This window comes from Planococcus citri, chromosome 1, assembly GCF_950023065.1.
Source record: "Planococcus citri chromosome 1, ihPlaCitr1.1, whole genome shotgun sequence".
In the NCBI taxonomy this organism is placed as follows: Eukaryota; Metazoa; Arthropoda; class Insecta; order Hemiptera; family Pseudococcidae; genus Planococcus; species Planococcus citri.
The window spans coordinates 81,921,367-81,940,411 of NC_088677.1; the positions used below are offsets into that span (position 1 = coordinate 81,921,367).

Genomic DNA, 19,045 nt, shown 5'->3' on the forward strand with positions numbered 1-19,045 from the left:
CAGATCCTCTGAGACTACTTTTTTTCTTAAAGGGGAAAGGGGACATCCTACGGAACATTTTAAAGCAAGCTTTCCCAACAAAATTACTCCTACTGATAAAATGGCGGCCATTCTGATTGTCAGATCAGCCGAAGTCGCAGAATTTGCGTTTAGCGCGAAATGGTTTTTATCCGGACAAAGCTAAATCGAAAGACCTGGCAAAAATTTTTCACCAGTCAAAATTTCAATAAGCTGAAGTCAATTTTTCGATTTTTGCAGATTTAAAAAACGAATTTAGTTCATGAATAATAATTTAAAAAATCAAAATTTTACAATATTGACCGAGAAAGCTGAAATCGCACCTCGGGAGTAATAAGGTTACATCTCAAAAAAGTGAAATTTTACAGGAGAGCGATTTTCTTTTTTTTTTTAAACTTGATTCATTATTTTTATCAACTTATAATTAATTGTGAGGAATGAATTTGATATTCTTTATTTGTGATACATGCGGCAGCATTGCTGCCATCGTATCAAGTTAAGCATATAAGTACATAGAATACAAATTTCAGATTAAAATATAGGGTAAAAAAAACTTGATTAAAACATAAAAGATGAAGATTTAAAACTATGGGTACATAAAATCTACTCATCCAGGTTATTTCAAAAAATTTGAACTCTTATTGATCCGGGGAGCTGAGATATTCTTCCAGGGTATAATAAACCCTAGTTATCAGCCATTCTTTCAGGACATGTTTGAATTTTTTTGCAGTTGGCTAGTTTTTTACACTCCCTGGAATCCGATTATATACTTTTGCAGCAGATGATACAGTGCTACTCTGGAGAAGTTTTGTGCGGTGGTGGGGAGTTCTGAGGTTACCTCGTGATCTGGTACTGTATGGATGGGTAATTTTTGGAAAGGTTATAACCCCAGTATAAACCATGAGAGATATGTCCAGAATATAATGTGATATTGTAGTGAGAATTTTATTATCAACAAAGGTGGGTCTGCATGTTTGTCTTAGAGGTAGTTTATAAATTGTTCTTATCGCACGTTTTTGTAGTGTGAGTATTTGCTTGACATAAGATGCATTACCTCCCCAAAAAACTACCCCATAGGCCATTGTGGAGTGGAATAGTCCAAAATATGCAAGTCTGAGAGTTTTTTGATTTGTAATTTGGCGTAGCTGAAAGAGTAAAAAGTTTATAGATGACAAACGACTGGTTAATTTAGTGATGTATACATCCCATTTTAAATTGCATTGAACATCAACCCCTAAGAACTTTGCAGCACAAGAGACATTAGGCAGAGTTGAGAGAGTTTCTGCTACCAGGTCTGCCTCCTTGGGGGTTACATTGAAAGGCACTGTTACTGTTTTTTCCAAGTTTAAGCTCATGGAATTTGCATTAAACCAGCAGATTAAGTTTTTGAGAACATGTTCTGTTTTTTTAAGCAGTGTGTCCCAGCTACCACCTTTTAAAAACATAGTTGTATCATCTGCAAACTGGGTTAGAAGTGCATTAATGTAAGATGACAAATCGTTAACATAGAGAATAAACAATAAAGGTCCAAGTATGGAACCTTGGGGGACTCCTTTGTCTATTATTTTCTCTTCAGAAAAGGTGTAAGTCTCGCCATTTTGGATTTTGACTATTTGTGCCCTATTTTCAAGGAAGGATTTCAGCCAACTGTGGATTGGACCCCTTATTCCATATTTTTCCAACTTTCCCAGTAGAATTCTGTGGTTCATGGTATCAAAAGCTTTCGATAAATCACAGAATATTGCCAATGAATTTTCACCCTCTTGGCCAGCTTGGAGAATTTTGTTCAATAAATTATATATTGCTTTGGTGGTGTTTTTCCCACGACGGAAGCCAAATTGTGTTTCACTTAGAATGCTGTTAGCTGATAGGAATCGTATCAGTCGATTATACAACAGACGCTCAAAAATCTTTGAGAATACTGGTGTTACAGAGATGGGCCTATAGTTGTTTAAATTTGATTTTTCTCCTTTTTTATGTACAGGGGTTACAATACTTGATTTCAAGCTTTCTGGAAATTTTCCCTGATCTATGGAGTCATTAAAAAGTTCAGCAAGTATATGAGATATGTAGCGATCAGCTTGTTTGATAATACCTACATCTAAACCATAACTATCCCTAGAGTTGGAATTTTTGAGACCTTGAATGACATTAGAGACTTCAGCTGCAGTAGCTGGTAACACAAATATTGAGGAATCATTAGCTAGAATAAGGGATAATGGGTCCAATGTTTGAGAAGAATTAACTACGTTATTCGCAACAGTTGCAAAATGTTGGCTGAATAACCTAGCCATATCAGCTGAGTTGGTATATTTGGTATCTTGGAATGTAATATGATCAATGGTATGTTTGCATGGTTGATATGAGTTTATTATCTTCCATGTAGTTTTGCAGATATTATTTGAGATTGCAACTTTGTGAGAGTTTGATTCTATATTTGCCCAATTGATCAATTTTTTATATTCCTTTTGACGGAGCTTGTATTCAATTTTATCATCTTGCACCTCATTTTAAAGATCTGGTATCCTACCTTCATTTAGCATAAGAACACTTTGAAAAATAAAATCTTAAAGAGGAAATATTTCAATGTTTGGAAAACATTTTGAGTTAGAACCTTTCATTAAAGTTATTGTGGAGGCGTAAGGAAGCATCCAAAAAAATTTCATGTTTACAAAGTTGTAGAGAATTAAATTTCCAATCGACATAATGTCGTTAGTTTTTTTTCTAGAGTGCTTAGTTTTTGAGTTTTTCTCAAAAAACTAAAATTTCATCATGTGCAAATTCATTTTTCTGAAAAGTGATCAATTCAAAAAATGTTTTGCATTTGGTACAAACCAATAAAAAATGCACTTCTTGTGACTATTTCTACCTAACAAACATTCAAAACAATCAAAACTGTTTGTTAACACTTTGTATTGTACCAAATTTGCTCAAAAAAGGTGGAGTTTTTTGAGATGTACCCTTAACAACTCCAAATGACTTGCAATGTTGTTGGGATTTTGAGTTGGGCCATTTGCGTTTTTTACAAGATCTGGATAATGTACCGAACTCAAAGTGTTATTTTTGGTTGAGGGGGGTCATACAAACCCCAAAAATGCAAAAATGTCAAAATCGATTTTTTTTTTAGATGTAACCTTATTACTCCCGAGGTGCGAAATCTGTGAGGAAACTGTTTCAAGTGGTTTATTGAGCAGTTCTGGAGCCTCCAGTAGGTTTTTGAAACTTGAAATCCCCTCAAAATCTTATCAAATGCAATGTTGGAAAGCCAAAATTCATTTTGCAAGCCAATTTTCAATAATTTACGAAGTCGACCGCAAGTGAATTTCGAGTCATTTTGGAGCCTCCAGCGACTTTTTGAAAATTACTGGACCCTCCAGTAGATTTTTGAAACGTCAAGATCTCACAAAATTTCATCAAATGGAGTTGTAAGGCCGAAACTTACTCTGCACTCCAATTTCAACACGCTATCGAGTTCACCTAACTGTCAGATGTAGAATCAAGCCCCAGGAGAGAAATTTTGGCGATTGAGTGCAGAAACGGTCTAAGTCCTAAGTCGCATTTGCTTAGGCAGCAACAGCACCGGCGCACGTGAATATTTTTCTTCCAAACTGTGCTAAAAATTGTGTCTTGGGGTCCTCTTTCAATGACTTCAAGCATGTTCACCAAAAATTTTTGATTTTCGAATAAATCAGTTGAGAAATTACTTACTATGTATGTATGTACTTACCGTTCACGTTTTCCATTTCGTTAAAAAAAACTCTTGTACTAGATGACCCAAAATCATGTACGTACTCTTCACTCGTGTGTAGTTAAGTTCGTATTCACAAGTATACTGATGTTTTTCATCGGGTTACGGGTTGACCTTCATTTTTTCAGGGTAGGTCGCTGTACCAGTAGAGATTTAATGTTTTCAATTGTCTCTTCGAAGTTCTAAAACCATTTCTTGAAAAATTTCTCAAAGCATATGCCTCAATTCTGTTTCATTCTCCTGGAATTTGTTCAATCGATGAATACTTTTTTGATTTCGAATTATAAAGTACACCATTCAAATCTTTTGAAATGATAATATCAGTACCTATGGCAAAATTAGTGTAACAGAGTTCGCAGAAATTCAGAAACAAATGAAAAAGTTTCTTAGGTACATACCTGCACCTTTTCACAAAGTTGATTCTTTTTAATTTTAATGAAATACAAAAGTGTAACTTTAAAACATGATTTTATTCAAACTACATTAAATCAAATAATTACAAATTCAATCAATCAATCAATCAATCAATCAATCAATCAATATTTATTAAAAACGATATTTCAAATTACAAAATACAAAATATCCCCCCCAATGCGCCATTGCGCGAGCGAGGGGGCCTCCATGGTAACATTGTTCGACAGTAAATATTGAAATAAAATTTTACAAATTGGAGGAGGGGGAAAAACCGAGAAGAAAAACAAACAAAACAAAAATAGATAAGTAAATAAAAATGAATGAATGAATGAATTTAAAACAAAGCTAAAAAGCTAAAAAATAATTACATCAGATAATTTAGAAAATTGTGAAGGAACACATTGGTGAAAACTGAAGTGAATGGATTTACCTCGGAATAACAGGACCCTACATAATATATTAAGAAAACAAAAACAGAAAAAAATGAAATAGAAATAGAAATAGACATGTGATGTAGTACTACCCAGTGGTCTATAGAATGTTTTCACTCTCCAGGAGCCATCAGACCGGAGCCCAAACCTCTACTCATCACCGCATTAAACAGCTTAGGCACACTCCACGGGGCCTGAGCACCCGATCTTTCTCTTCGGTACCTAGGTAGGGGAGCAACGGTGTTATCAATTTTCCTCCCCCTCTCATTCACATAAACTCTAAATTTGGACCTATTCCTTTGTATATAGTCAATTGCCTGGACTTGATAGAGTTTTTGAATAGGCAGAATATTTATTTTTTGAAAATCGTTTTTTGTACTATCCCCCCTCTTTTTACCTACAATGCTCCTAACTGCCCATTTTTGTAGAATATGAATAGGTTCTAATTGACAGTCTGCTGCTCCCCCCCCCCAGATGAACAAGCCATACTGGAGCACAGATTGATAAAGAGCATAATAAATTTTTACCATGTGTTTAGTGCTGAAATGTTGTGCCAGGAAACGAATCAAATAGTTTAGTTTTCTAAGTTTAGTTTGTAAGTATAAGCTCTGTTCTTTTCTTTCCAAATCAATTTGGAATCAATCAGTATTCCGAGGTACAGAGTTGACTCAACTTGGGACAGGGGAGTGCAGCCACACAGAGCCCCACAATCTGGGCTTTCATGCAAGTAGCACCTAAACCCCAGGTCAGGGGAAACCCTATAGCCAAAACTTAACAATTTTGATTTGGACGAATTTGGTTTTAACTTATGTTGCCTAAACCAGCCTCCCAATATTTTCAAATCTTCATTAATAAACTTGATAAGATCTTCTTGAATTAATTAACGACAAGATAACAGGTTCGAATAAAAATATATACAATACAAAATTATGTTAGAAAAAGATCAACAATTACTTACTTACCTAAAAAATAAAGGTAAATTATAAAATGAGCATACAAAAAATTGAAACACAAAAAGGTAACTAGAAGATGAAAATTTTTGATCAAAAACAGGTTAATCGAAAATAACATGGTAACTATCAAGTAAGGGGAAAAAAGAACAAAAACAAAAAATCCAAACTGAAAATACAACACATTACCTACTGAAAGGAAGCGAAAAAATACAGTGTGTACATTAAATCAGCTTTCAGTCTCTTACCATCAACTATTTTTTTCCATTAAGAAAAATTTATTCCTAATTTGTAAAATAAAAACATGTTGAATTTTGAGTCTTTTTTTTTGAGTTTTCAAAACATTTTTAATTTTTCAAAATGTTAAATATTTTTTCCCAAAAAAAAAAAAAAAAAAAAAAAAAAACGATAACTTAAAAATTACTATAAGCTGTAAAATTAGACCAGTTCAAAATAAATTAAGGACTATTCAGATAAATTCAGTCGCGATTTTGACCTTTGTAGAAGTCTGAAACTTGACCATAATGGACTAGTTTTTTTTTTTTTTTTTAATTTAGCAATTAGAAAAATACGCTTATACTTTGAAAAATCCGAAATATAACAAAAAAAAGAAGAATTCCGCGCAATAATGCGCAGTCAAAATACAAAGTTGGTACCTTAACTAAAACTATACGAAGGAAACTTGACTAAGTACGATTGCATTACCTATAAGTACCTATAATAAATCATGCCAATATTTTTAAATAATGAATTGGTTCGAAAATTATGAAAACTATGTCTTGAAAGGGTTAAAATTAACATAAAATACTTCGAACAGAATACGAATTACAGTAAAAGCTCGTTATAACGCTTTCGGATATAACGCTGATTTCATTATAACGCTGATTTCTTCCGGTCCCTTGACATCCCCATTTAAACCAATGTAAAATTAATCGCAATATAATGCTCATGAGTGATTATAAATCGCGTTTTAACGCTCTAAAATTCAGGAAAAATCACATTTTTTTCATAATTTTAACAACAAAAACCCAATTTTTTGCAAAAAAAGCTTACTCATGTGTAAAAAATTATCACTTTCTGAAAATTTTGGCCAAAACAACAGGTTTTTTTGGAATTTTTGTAGTTTTGATTTTTAAAAAAGCAAAAAGAAACTTTTATTGCAAAATGTTGCCAAAAAATCATTCACATTATTACAGCAGACCTCAAAATCAAATTAAAATTTCAGATTTTTTTATTTCCAACTGGAACAGTTGTTAAAATTCAAAATAAAGTTCACATTTCCACTTCCTTTATAACGCTTTTTTCGCTTTAAAACAAAAATTCGCGGTATAACGCTAATCAGTGTTAAAATGAGACTTTCGGTTATAACGCGCTTCGGCTTATAACGCTCTTTTTCTCCGGTCCCTTGAAGAGCGTTATAACGAGCTTTTACTGTAACACATTTTGGACACCTATAAAATACATAGGTAGGTACTTGAACTGCCCAGACAACTACGTCATATGAACTTTCGGACGACTCTTTGTGGGGGAACAGGTAAAATTATCGGTTAAAAAATTTCAAAAAAATAAAGGGCCAACATATTTGAAAAATAAAACAGAACTAACCGATAAAGTTCAAAGATAGTTATAATTATACGATGATAAGAAAAAGATCGATGTTCGGTGTTTTGATATAATGATCAATCATAGAGGCCATTTGAATCGCTATATCTTCTTTCTCCAGGACTGGGACTGGGACTGGGACGACATTTGGCTGCAATGTAATTCAGAATAAAAAAACAATCAAAAATTAAAAGTATAAATGTAAGAATTTCTAACTGGTTAGTAAGAACCCATAATTAATTGTTAATCTTAGACACGAACCAATCCGTAAACTTGATATTTTGACGTTCCTCATTACATCATGATCGATAAATTTATATTACACAACGCATGAAGAAAAAAAGTAAACCCTTATTTCAATGGCAAATTTCACGAGGAACAATAATTTTCTACACAAATTAGTCGAAAACTTTCTACTTCTTCTGACAAAATTTGAATCAATCCGACGCTGGCCTGCCACCCAAATCTTCAGGTTTTGTGGTGTTGACGCATGACCCGTAAGAATACATACGAGGCAAATATACTTGATGACATTTATTTCGAGACTAAAATTTTTCTTGGAGAAATTACAATGTTCTAACCTACGATACACACGTAAAATCTATAGAAAAAGGCAAAATCGGTAGGGTAGTGGACTGTATGGATCGTTAACCAATGAAAAGGATCGAAGAGGGTTAGGTGGGTTGGCTATTGGTTATTTTTACGTAAGTATTATTTTAAGGAAACGTATCTATTAAGTGACAACTTATCACGTGGGGATTTTTGAAGGCGCCGCTCCGTCCTTCTCCGGCTTAGATATTGCTCTAAACTTTGTAACAGTGGCTCCGATGAGCAGTACGTTATAAGAGGAACGGCTACGTTTTTTCGACTACCTTCGGATTCGTTCGGATCCACTTCGTTCGACTCATCCTGTAATAAATATTCACGTGTTGGGTATTATTACGATCATTCTATAGACACTGGACCTGCGTATAAGACAACCAACTGGCAGCCATCTTGGCAAAGTATCCTGTGTAACGCCAATTTATCCCGCTGGGTGCTCTTTGCAGCGCTGTACTCAATTTTGCAGGGAAAAGGGAAAAGGGAGGGTTGTGTAGTCGGCGAGGAACTCTTGGCTGCGCGCGCAGTCAGGAGTTCCTCGCAGACTACACAACCCTCCCTTTTCCCTTTTCCCTGCAAAATTGAGTACAGCGCTGCAAAGAGCACCCAGCGGGATAAATTGGCGTTACACAAGTTTTCTTTACCATTTCCGTTCCCCTCGGCCTGCAGTTGGTTGTCTTATACGCAGGTCCAGTGTCTATAGATCATTCATACGTTCTCCTGTTTTCTGTTAGTTGCGTTTTTAGTTTAAACTTGAAAAAAAATGCTAAAATTGCTACATTTCTTTAAAATTGTTCGATTGAGTTACATCCGTTGAATAGAAGTGAACATATTATTACGTAGTTACGTACATACGCTAAGTTTGTTATCACTAGAGAAATCACAGTAACTTGCTTGAATACTAGAGAATTCTAATGTTTCTTTGGCCAAAGAAATGTGATGTATATTTTCCAAATGATCATGATAAATAGAATTAGTTTTGAAATTCGAATTACATGATGTGAATGAACAAAAATTCGACTGGTTCGATTCTTCTCAACTTTAACATTTTCCTTTTTAAGCACCAAATGTTTTCTTAATATGACGTTTGAGGCCTTGTTTAAATTTGAAAACATTATCGCAATGGCCACAAGTAAAACTTGAATATCGATTTTCGATTTTTTGAAAAAATCGATTCTAAAAAAATCGGCCAAAAAATAATCGATTCTGCATAATCGATTTTTTCCGATTTTCGATTTTTTTCGTATTTTTTTGATGATTTCTTGAATGATTGTGCTTTGAAATTTCTAGACTTTTCAACAGTGAATTTACATTAGTGAAAAAACTGCAAATTCCAGTGTAAATTTCTTCGATTTTTCAATTTTTTTCAGAGTTTTTGCCTTTTTTCAGTTTTTTTATATTATTTTCAACTAATTCTCTCGTATTTTTAAAAAAAATCGAAATAATCGATTCTTGCAAAAATAAAATCGGAATCGAAAAAATCGGCGGATCAAAAAATCGGCAAAAAATTGATTATTTGGGACCAATTTTATCGATTTTCGATTAAATCAATTTTTAATCGACACCAATACTTTGTAACACCCCTTCTGGGTTACCAACGCCTTCATTGTCCATAATTTTGTAAAAATATCCCTAACCCTAACAATCTAACTCACATTAGATTTCGTTTTCGTATGTAAAGAAGAACTGATGTTTTTCATCGGATTACATTACGGGTTGACCTTCATTTTTTCTGGGTGTAGGTCTAGGTACCAGTAGAGATTTAATGTTTTTGATAGTAATTTAACCCGCTACCGCGACATGTTACCTTGTTTTGGTTTCTAGGGTTGGAATCGGACGATTTACCACCTAGATCACTTGGCGTAGTAGGAATTTTTGTGGGATTTGTCTGTATTCGACTTAGGTAATGTTCTAAAGTTTGTATCTCCCTGTCAGCGTTGCCGTTACCTGAAATTGTTATGATTTTTCATGTAATGTATGTAGTTTATATTAAAAGTGTTTTTATCAGCATTATAGACTAAGGTGCACTGGGGGAAGTTGGAATTTGGGGTAAGTTAGAAAACTTGCTCTAGCGCCTAGAGGTTTACATCTGGCGAAGTGCCACTAAAGGTGACTTGAGGGTACTACCCCTACTTCATCACGGCATAAAAATTTTCGCGATTCAGTTTCATTTTAGATGTCTTTGGTTCAATTGTATTTTGTTGCTGTTTTGAACTTATTTTGAATTTGGTCTAAAATACAGACTTTCTATTTCTTAGTTTTTCGCATATAGCGGACGAACCGTGCGTCCTAGTGAAAATCTGATGAGAGTGATCTCAAAGAGAATTAAATTCTCTACAATTTTGTATCTGTGCAGTTTTTCTAGGACGCTCGGTTTGTGATCTACGCCTCTGCAAAGTTTAGCCTGTTCTGACTTCCCCCAATTGGGGTAAGTCAGGACAGTTTATATTTTATTCCACTGAGCGAAAGCTACTGTGTCAATCGCGCTCAAATTTTTACCGTAGGTTAAGAACCCTTATGGGAACCTACATAATAAATTTGATCCATATTGGTTCATTAGAAGGGGAGTAACAGCTGGTCAAAGTTGAAATTGCGAAAAATTATTCTGACTTGCCCCGGTGCACCTTATATTCTAACCCTCAAAAAAGTGATTCTGTAAATCAAATCGGGAATGTGAAATGTTTTGGGTGGAAAATAGGCTTACGGACGAGCTCTTGCTAAAAATGCAATTTCCCCAGGTCTGGACCCGCTTATTTTCAAGATTGGACCCTAAATGGGGCAAATTTTGGGTCCGTAAATCATTCGAGGAATGTGTGGGGAAGTTGCATTTTTGGGTAGTGTTGGTATCGTAGATAAGAAATGTGCAATTTCCCCAACCCCCCAGGCGCTTATTTTGGGCTCACCCCTCTTTCAAAATTCCGACTTTCCAATAAAAATTCATTAAAATACCAGAAATTTACACTTTTGGATGAAATTTTGTATACTAACACTAATGAAGGCATGAAGAAATCATATCCTGCGAGTTTTGGTTTTTCCAAGCCCCAATTGGGGCTGCAGGAGCACCCCGCCCCTATTTTAAAGTTGGGGTAAAATGTCGATATTGGTGTCGTTTCTGTATGCAACGATCATGCCGATGACGAATATGAAGTCAGATTTGAGACTGCACCTCTCAGTACCCAGAGTGAGTGGATAATACTTGTGAAAATGTAATCGGGTCATTCCACATCAATTCGACCAAGAAGTGGTAAGAGCGGTCGGCGATTTTTTTGAAATTTTTTCTGTGGAAATACCTTTTGAAAGGATGACCATGGCGCGAATTGCAGCCCTCTAGCCCTTTTTCAAAGGCTGCTAGGGGGTGTCAAAAATTTCAGTGAACTTGAAGTATCATCCATTCCAGCAGTGGATTACTAGATACCACACCAGGGTACTGAGAGGTGCAGTCTCAAATCTGACTTCATATGCGTCATCGACATGATCGTTGCATACGGAAACGACACCAATATCGACATTTTACCTCAACTTTAAAATTGGGGCGGGGGTGCTCCTGCAGCCCCAATTGGGGCTTGGAAAAACCAAAACTCGCCGGATATGATTTCTTCATGCCTTCATTAGAGTTAGTATACAAAATTTCATCCAAAAGTGTAAATTTCTCGTATTTTAATGAATTTTTATTGGAAAGTCGAAATTTTGAAAGGGGGGGGGGGTGAGCCCAAAATAAGCGCCTGGGGGGTTGGGGAAATTGCACATTTCTTATCTACGATACCAACACTACCTAAAAATGCAATTTTCTCACACATTCCTCGAATGATTTACGGACTCAAAATTGGCCCCATTTGGGCCCCAATCTCGAAAATAAGCAGGTCCAGCACTGGGGAAATTGCATTTTCAGCAAGAGCGCATCCGTAAGCCCATTTTCCACCCAAAACATTTCACATTCCCGATTTGATTTACAGAATCGCTTTTTTGAGGGTTAGAATGTACTTGTAGTCTAATACCTAAAACTTCTTAAAACGTTGTGAAATGAACATGAAACTTGTCAAAAAATGCAATTAACAGTTGAATAAAATTGAAGAGCTCTATTCCAAAGTGGGTTAAGTCAAATTTTTTCATTTTTCATAAAACGCATTTGAAATTTTTGATGTAGAATTTGTTCTGTTCCTGAAGTGGCACCAATTGTAGAAGGTTGATACATTCTTCCTCTCTTTGGACAAAAAAAATCGATCGTAGAAAAAGTTATTTTTTCGACCATTTTGCACCACTGAAGTTGAAAAATCAATGACTTAACCCACTTTGGAAATAAGAATCGCCGTAAGAATGGAATCTGCCGTTTTGAACCGTACAAACTGCACATTTCGTGTTTTTTTCTTCTGAAATTGGTTAAGTCTTCCTTTCACAACTTTGGACTGTCCAATATGAAGTTGAAACATCAATGACTTAACCCACTTTGGAAATAAGAATCGCCGTAAGAATGAAATCCGCCGTTTTGAACCCTACAAACTGCACATTTCGTGTTTTTTTCTTCTGAAATTGGTCAAGTCTTCCTTTCACAACTTTGGACTGTCAAATATGAAGTTGAAACATCAATGACTTAACCCACTTTGGAAATAAGAATCGCCGCACAGTGGGCCACAGACCCCCAAAAACGGCGATAATTCGGTTTCAACCCTCATTGATGTGATACGTCGAATAATACATTTTCGAGGTCGTAGAATTCGAATCTGCACTTATTTTTTTTGTAGGGGTGGGGGGTGAGGCGTGGGGAGCGGGAAAATTTGAAATGTTGCTTATATTATCGTGTAATATATCGATTAATATGTTTTCGAGGTCGTAGAGTTCGAATATGGAGTTATTTTTTTGGTAGGGGTGAGGGGTGAGGCGCGGGGAGGAAGGAATTTCAAATTTTGCTTATATTATTGTGTAATATGTCGATTGATATGTTTTCGAAGTCGTAGAACTTGAATCTGCACTTATTTTGTTTGTAGGGGTGAGGGGTGAGGCGTGGGGGAGTGAAAAATTCCAAATTTACTTTTTGATGTTTTCTTATACCACTGATTTTTAAAGTTTGCAGTTTTTTACACAAAATCAGAACACATTTTGGAACAAAACTCATATAATCGCGCAATATCGTGTGTTCTCTTCTGCATAGTGATGTGTATTTAGAAGTAGTGTATATTATGTTTTAGCGATTTTTTGCCCGAAATTGCCCCATTGCTTTGCAGGTTCCTTTTTCTAATAAAAATACATCAATTTTCTTCAGAATTGCGGATATACCTATCGCAATTTTAAGATCGAAACATGATATACTCGATTCAATTTTAATTGAAATACATTATTTGAGTTATAAAATGATTTTTTCAAATCAACAATGAAAAAAACCTCAAAAACATGACAAACGGCATATTAAACGACACAATGAGCAAAATTCACCTCTCCACGCCTCACTTTTAATCCCTACCAGAAAAATAACTCCATATTCGAACGCTACGACCTCGAAAACATATTAATCGATATATTACACAATAATATAAGCAAAATTTGAAATTTTCTTACTCCCCACGCCTCACCCCCTACCCCTACAAAAAAAGTAAGTGCAGATTCGAATTCTACGACCTCGAAAACATATCAATCGACATATTACACAATAATATAAGCAAAATTTGAAATTCCTTCCTCCCCGCGCCTCACCCCCCACCCCTACCAAAAAAATAACTCCATATTCGAACTCTACGACCTCGAAAACATATTAATCGATATATTACACGATAATACAAGCAACATTTCAAATTTTCCCGCTCCCCACGCCTCACCCCCCACCCCTACAAAAAAAATAAGTGCAGATTCGAATTCTACGACCTTGGATGGCGGTGCTAACTCAATTTTTTTTAAATTTGACTTAACCCACTTTGGAATAGAGCTCTTCAATTAAATAAAGATTTAAAAAAATTAGAAATGAAAATGAAAAAGTAAAGTCATCCAGCTGTATTTATTAAGATAGTGGAAAAAAATACTCAAAAATTGTTACCAAGTGAATACATTTATGTACCTACAAAATTATGCTTTTATATGGAATACTAGAATGCGTGGACCAATAAGTTATTTCATTTCATATATTGTGTTTATTGCACTCTTTTAAATTGTTATCATTCACTTTATACCACATATTATTCAAGTTATGTTTTAAATAGCAGTAGTAATGACCACCATATTGATGATGAAAATCATGACTTGGATTCCTTTGTCCAACTTTTCACTGAATCTATAATTCAAGCAGCTACCTTAAGCATTCCTAAAACATGTAACAAACCATTTAAAAAAGTAGTACCATGGTGGTGTGATGATCTAAAAGTTGCCATTCAAGATAGGAAAAAAGCACTCAGAAAAATAATATAAGAATAATTCTACTTTAGAAAACCTGATAAACTTCAAAAAGAAGAGAGCTATTGCACGCCAGATCAATCTGTCAAAACAGAGAGAAAGCTGGAATAAATTTATGCTATCTATTACCCAAAATACATCCATTCAAAAAATGTGGCAGAGTATTAAAATTTTGAAAGGTTCTTATACTCCTTCTCATATCCCATTCCTTCTACACAATGACACAGTGATCACCTCAGATGAAGATATTGCTAATATTTTTGCTACATGCTTTGCCAATGTTTCAGCAGATGAATCATATGACTTTAATTTCCAAAACTTTAAAGTAGAAACTGAAAAATCAACTTTAAATTTCAACTCAGATAACTTTGAAACCTACAACCTACCTACCTTTTAATATGGATGAACTTGATTATGTTCTGAATCACAACATTAAAAATTCCTCCCCTGGTCCTGACAATATTTATCCTTTTATGCTAAAATACCTTCCAGAGCAGGCAAAGTTACAGCTTTTAAATCTCTTTAATAGAATCTGGCTTTCAGACTCCTTCCCTAACTCATGGAAAAATGCTGTAATAATTCCAATCCTAAAACCAAATAAAGAAAATTCGTCCCCTTCTAGTTATAGACCAATTTCTCTTACTTCTGTACCTTGCAAAATTTTAGAAAAAATGGTGAGTAAACGACTTGTAGGTATGGTTCATTGAATCTACAAACTCTCTCAATAATAGCCAGAGTGGTTTTCGTAAGAAAAGATCCACCACTGATCATCTTTTTTCTCTTCAACAAGAGGTTTCCACTGCCTTTGAAAATAAGGAAAGTGTTATTTCAATTTTCTTTGACTTAGAGAAGGCTTATGATAGAGCATGGAGGTACAAAATTCTTGAAAAAATCCACTCAATTGGAATTCAAGGACATCTTGCTCTCTTCATTGCAAATTTTCTTTCTGATCGTAAATTTCAAGTTAGAATAAATAATACCTTATCACAAGTATATGAAATTCAAAATGGTGTTCCACAAGGCTCTGTATTGAGTACAACTCTTTTTATTCTCCTTATTGATAGTATTCATAGCATTATCCCTCCCCCAATGTCACTAAGATTATTTGCAGATGATATGAACATCTCCCTATGTTTCAAAGACTTACAAATAGCACAGCTCTTTATCCAAGAAACCCTTGATAAAATTCAAGAATGGGCAGATTCAAATGGTCTCTCATTCTCACAGTCTAAAACCCATTGCATTCTTTTTTCTAGAAAAAACAAAATTGAACTTCCTTCCCTAACCCTCAAAGGTAAAAAACTTGAATTCAAATCAAATACAAAATTCCTTGGATTGATTTTCGATTGCAAGCTCAAATGGACACCTCACTTTTTATCCATTAAACAGAACTTAATGAAAACCCTAAATCTATTGAAAGTGATTAAAAATCCAAAATATAACCCTTCAAGATCCCTTTTACTCCAGTTATATAGATCTCTAATTAGAAGCAAAATAGAATATGGCTGTCCAGCCTATATCAGTGCATCAGATAAAAACCTATCAATCCTTAAAGTAATACAAAATGCTGCCTTACGCCTATGTATTGGAGCATTATACCATCCTCTCCTATAGACAGCATCTACTGTGAAGCTAGTGAACCCCCTCCAAACTTCAGGAATTTCTATATTACTAATAAATTCATTGTATCAGCAACAACAAATCCAACAAACCCAGTTAGAACTTTAATCAAAAAACAAATTCAAAATATTTCAAACCATTCTGAAAATCACTCCTGTATTCTCCAAAATTCTTTAGGAAATTACCATGTAAACCTATTAGACCTCACTTCCGAGTACAATAAATTTCCTCCCTGGGAATTAATTTTACGAGAATTCAATCTATCCTTATCCCAATACAAAAAAAATAAGTACCCATCTGGTTTCATCAAAGAAAAATATACTGAGATCATAGCAGAATATCATGAATTTATTTTATGCTTCACAGATGGTTCTAAAAATGAGTTTGAATATGCAGGCTATGCTTTTTCTATTGATGGTAAAATTACCAACTTCACAGCTCATAAATATTCTTCAATTTTCAATTTAGAAGTTTCTGCTATACTCCATTGCCTACAAAAGATCTCTACTTCAAAAAGCCCTAACAAAAAATTCCTGATTCAGTCAGACTCACTCTCTGCTCTTTTATCAATTCAAAACAAATTTTCTGAACATCAACTAGTCCATAAGATCCATCAAATCATCTATAAACTTCAGACTACTGACAAAATTATCAAATTTATGTTTGTCCCAAGTCATGTAGGCATTGAAGGAAATCAAGCAGTAGATGAATCAGCTAAATCAGCTGTTACCCCCTCTAAAATTTTCTCTGTGACCCATGATGATGTTATTAACATTCTAAAAATCATCCAAAACTCCAATTGGCAAAACCTATGGAACTCAAAAACAAATCACAAACTATTTACCCACAAAAAATCAATCCTCCCTTGGAAGCACCTTAGTCACCTAAACAGATCAGAAGAAATTATAATCACCCGCCTCCGAATTGGTCATATACCAAATTAACCCACAGCCATTTATACACCAAAGCTCCTAAACCCACCTGTCAATTCTGTAATTCTGAAATAATCTCCACTCAACACCTTCTATTCTACTGTCCCTCCCTCAAAACAAAACGCCAATCCTTAAACATTTCAGACCTCAACCCTACAATTCCTGACAACATCAAACAGATGGAAAACATTCTTAAATAGGTACATCAAAGAAATCAATCTTTCAAACCAAATCTAGACTAACCCCTCGAAACTGGGCGTAAAAATCCTGGCAATTATACACGCCCAGTATAAAAAAATTCAAAAAAAAAGAAAAAAATCCGATTATGTGCTATTGGTGTATGACAAACTATTGAATTTAATTCATAGAATGTATCAGAACTTAATCTTATTTGTTGATTAAAAAATTTGCTGTTACAACGTACATCATATCGCACCTCGGGAGTTACATATAAGGTCACATCTCAAAAAAGTGAAATTTTACAGGAGAGTGATTTTCTTTTTTTTTTAAACTTGATTCATTATTTTTATCAACTTATAATTAATTGTGAGGAATCAATAGCACCTTCATTTGTTTTCCTGGCAAAAAATTTGAATTTTTTAAAGCATTGATTATAATACTTAAAGCATATGGCGTGAAGTACGTAATAGGTAAACTAAGTGAAGTAAATTATAATATATTTCTTCATATTACACGTACTCGTCGTACTCCAATTTCTCGTTCCTCAAATTCGCCGTTTTTAGGCTTTTTTCCATTTCTTGCAATTTTGTATTTTTCGCGACTAATTCTTTTCTTATGCTAGATTCACTGTGCAGGAGCAATTGCACTCGATCCTCGAGTTTCTTGTTTTTAGTCCTGTCAAACAGTTACAAATTAACCCGTTAAGTATTTTTTGTCAGTGAATGTGAAACTATAAATTATGTATGCAGACCTCAATCTTTCACCAGCCAATTCTGCACGTTTATAGTCACTTTCCATCGCTTTTAATTTTTCGCTAGTTTCAAGCAACTCTTTACTTATTTTAGACTCGGTATCCCCATTAAGATACCTACTGTAAAACAAGTCTTTCCAATTCAGTTGCGCTATTCCTGTTGGGATTGTATTGATGTGTTTGATCAATAAACAAATCGAACAATACGCTTCAATAATAACATTAGCTCAGCTCATTTTACCTCAACTCGTTACATTTTGAGTGTACAATTACACGTCTTTCCACTGCTGTTTTTAAATCCGATTCGACATTTTTACGAAAACGTTTCACATGTTTGCCCAACTCGTCAAATTTTTCCGTACTCGGGACCGCAGATGCTTTTTCAATAAGTACATTCAGCTTAAAAATGTCATCATTCTCCAAAGCAGTCCGACAATGAGGGCATGTTTTTGATCTGCAATCAGATAAAATGAAAGCCAAACTGGACAAGGTATTCTGATTCTTGAAAAACGTAATAAGTAGTCAAGTACCTAATCATAAATACATAAAAAGGTCACAATTATTTTGATCATACATAAAGAAAAAGGAGATCTGAATCATAAGTAATCACCTTTCCATCCATTGGAGAAGACAGTGGGAGTGATAGACGTGACCGCAGCTTGTCGAACTAATTGATTCGCCATCGTCGCCGGTAAATAAGTCCTCTTGGCAAATCGTGCAGGATACATTCATTTTCGTGAAGCAATTCAACGTTTCACAATCAGCACTCCTGTAATGAATTAAATACACAGATAACCAAAACTCTCAAAATAAAATTCCTGATCATCATTCTTATCATATACCTACGTATGGTTTCTTCTAAACTTATTATTTTTGAACACCAGTCACCAGCAAATCGGATCAGTGAACCGATTAACCATTCTCTGCGACAAATTCATGAAGGAAGTCGACGTTAGAAGATACGAAGTTTTCTCATCAGCCTCACTCAAAGAGACAACGAGACAACTATACGTAGATAAGGTAGCACTAACCATGCACTAACTTTTGGGAATAAATCTCCAGTACTTCCAAGATACAAGAATTGAGAAATAAGATCAACAATGGGATGAAAAAAATAACAAACAACTAATCAATTAAATTGGATATCAGGCACATGAGAAACCATTACAATGAAGTGCATCGAACTGAAACTTGAAAGACTACTAAGACTAGTGATGTAAACATTTGTATGACTCATCGGTTCTGAAGAAGAATGATGAAATGATAACATAGAAGAGACGCATGTTTTAACGTGCTAAGGTGCTATTGATGCCTGAAGTTCTGTAGCTTTGAAGACAGATATATGCAGATGGCACCATTCCTTTGATCCATGTTCATTGATCGCTTAATCAAATCTATTTTTTCTCTAAAGCTACGTGTCTACG

At 34.7% G+C, this 19,045-nt stretch overlaps 1 protein-coding gene across 1 annotated transcript in view; it reads left to right on the forward strand.

Moving 5' to 3' along the window:
* Positions 1 to 19,045, forward strand: part of LOC135837675 (uncharacterized) — a 132,348-nt gene that overhangs the window by 42,787 nt on the left and 70,516 nt on the right. The window lies entirely within an intron of this gene.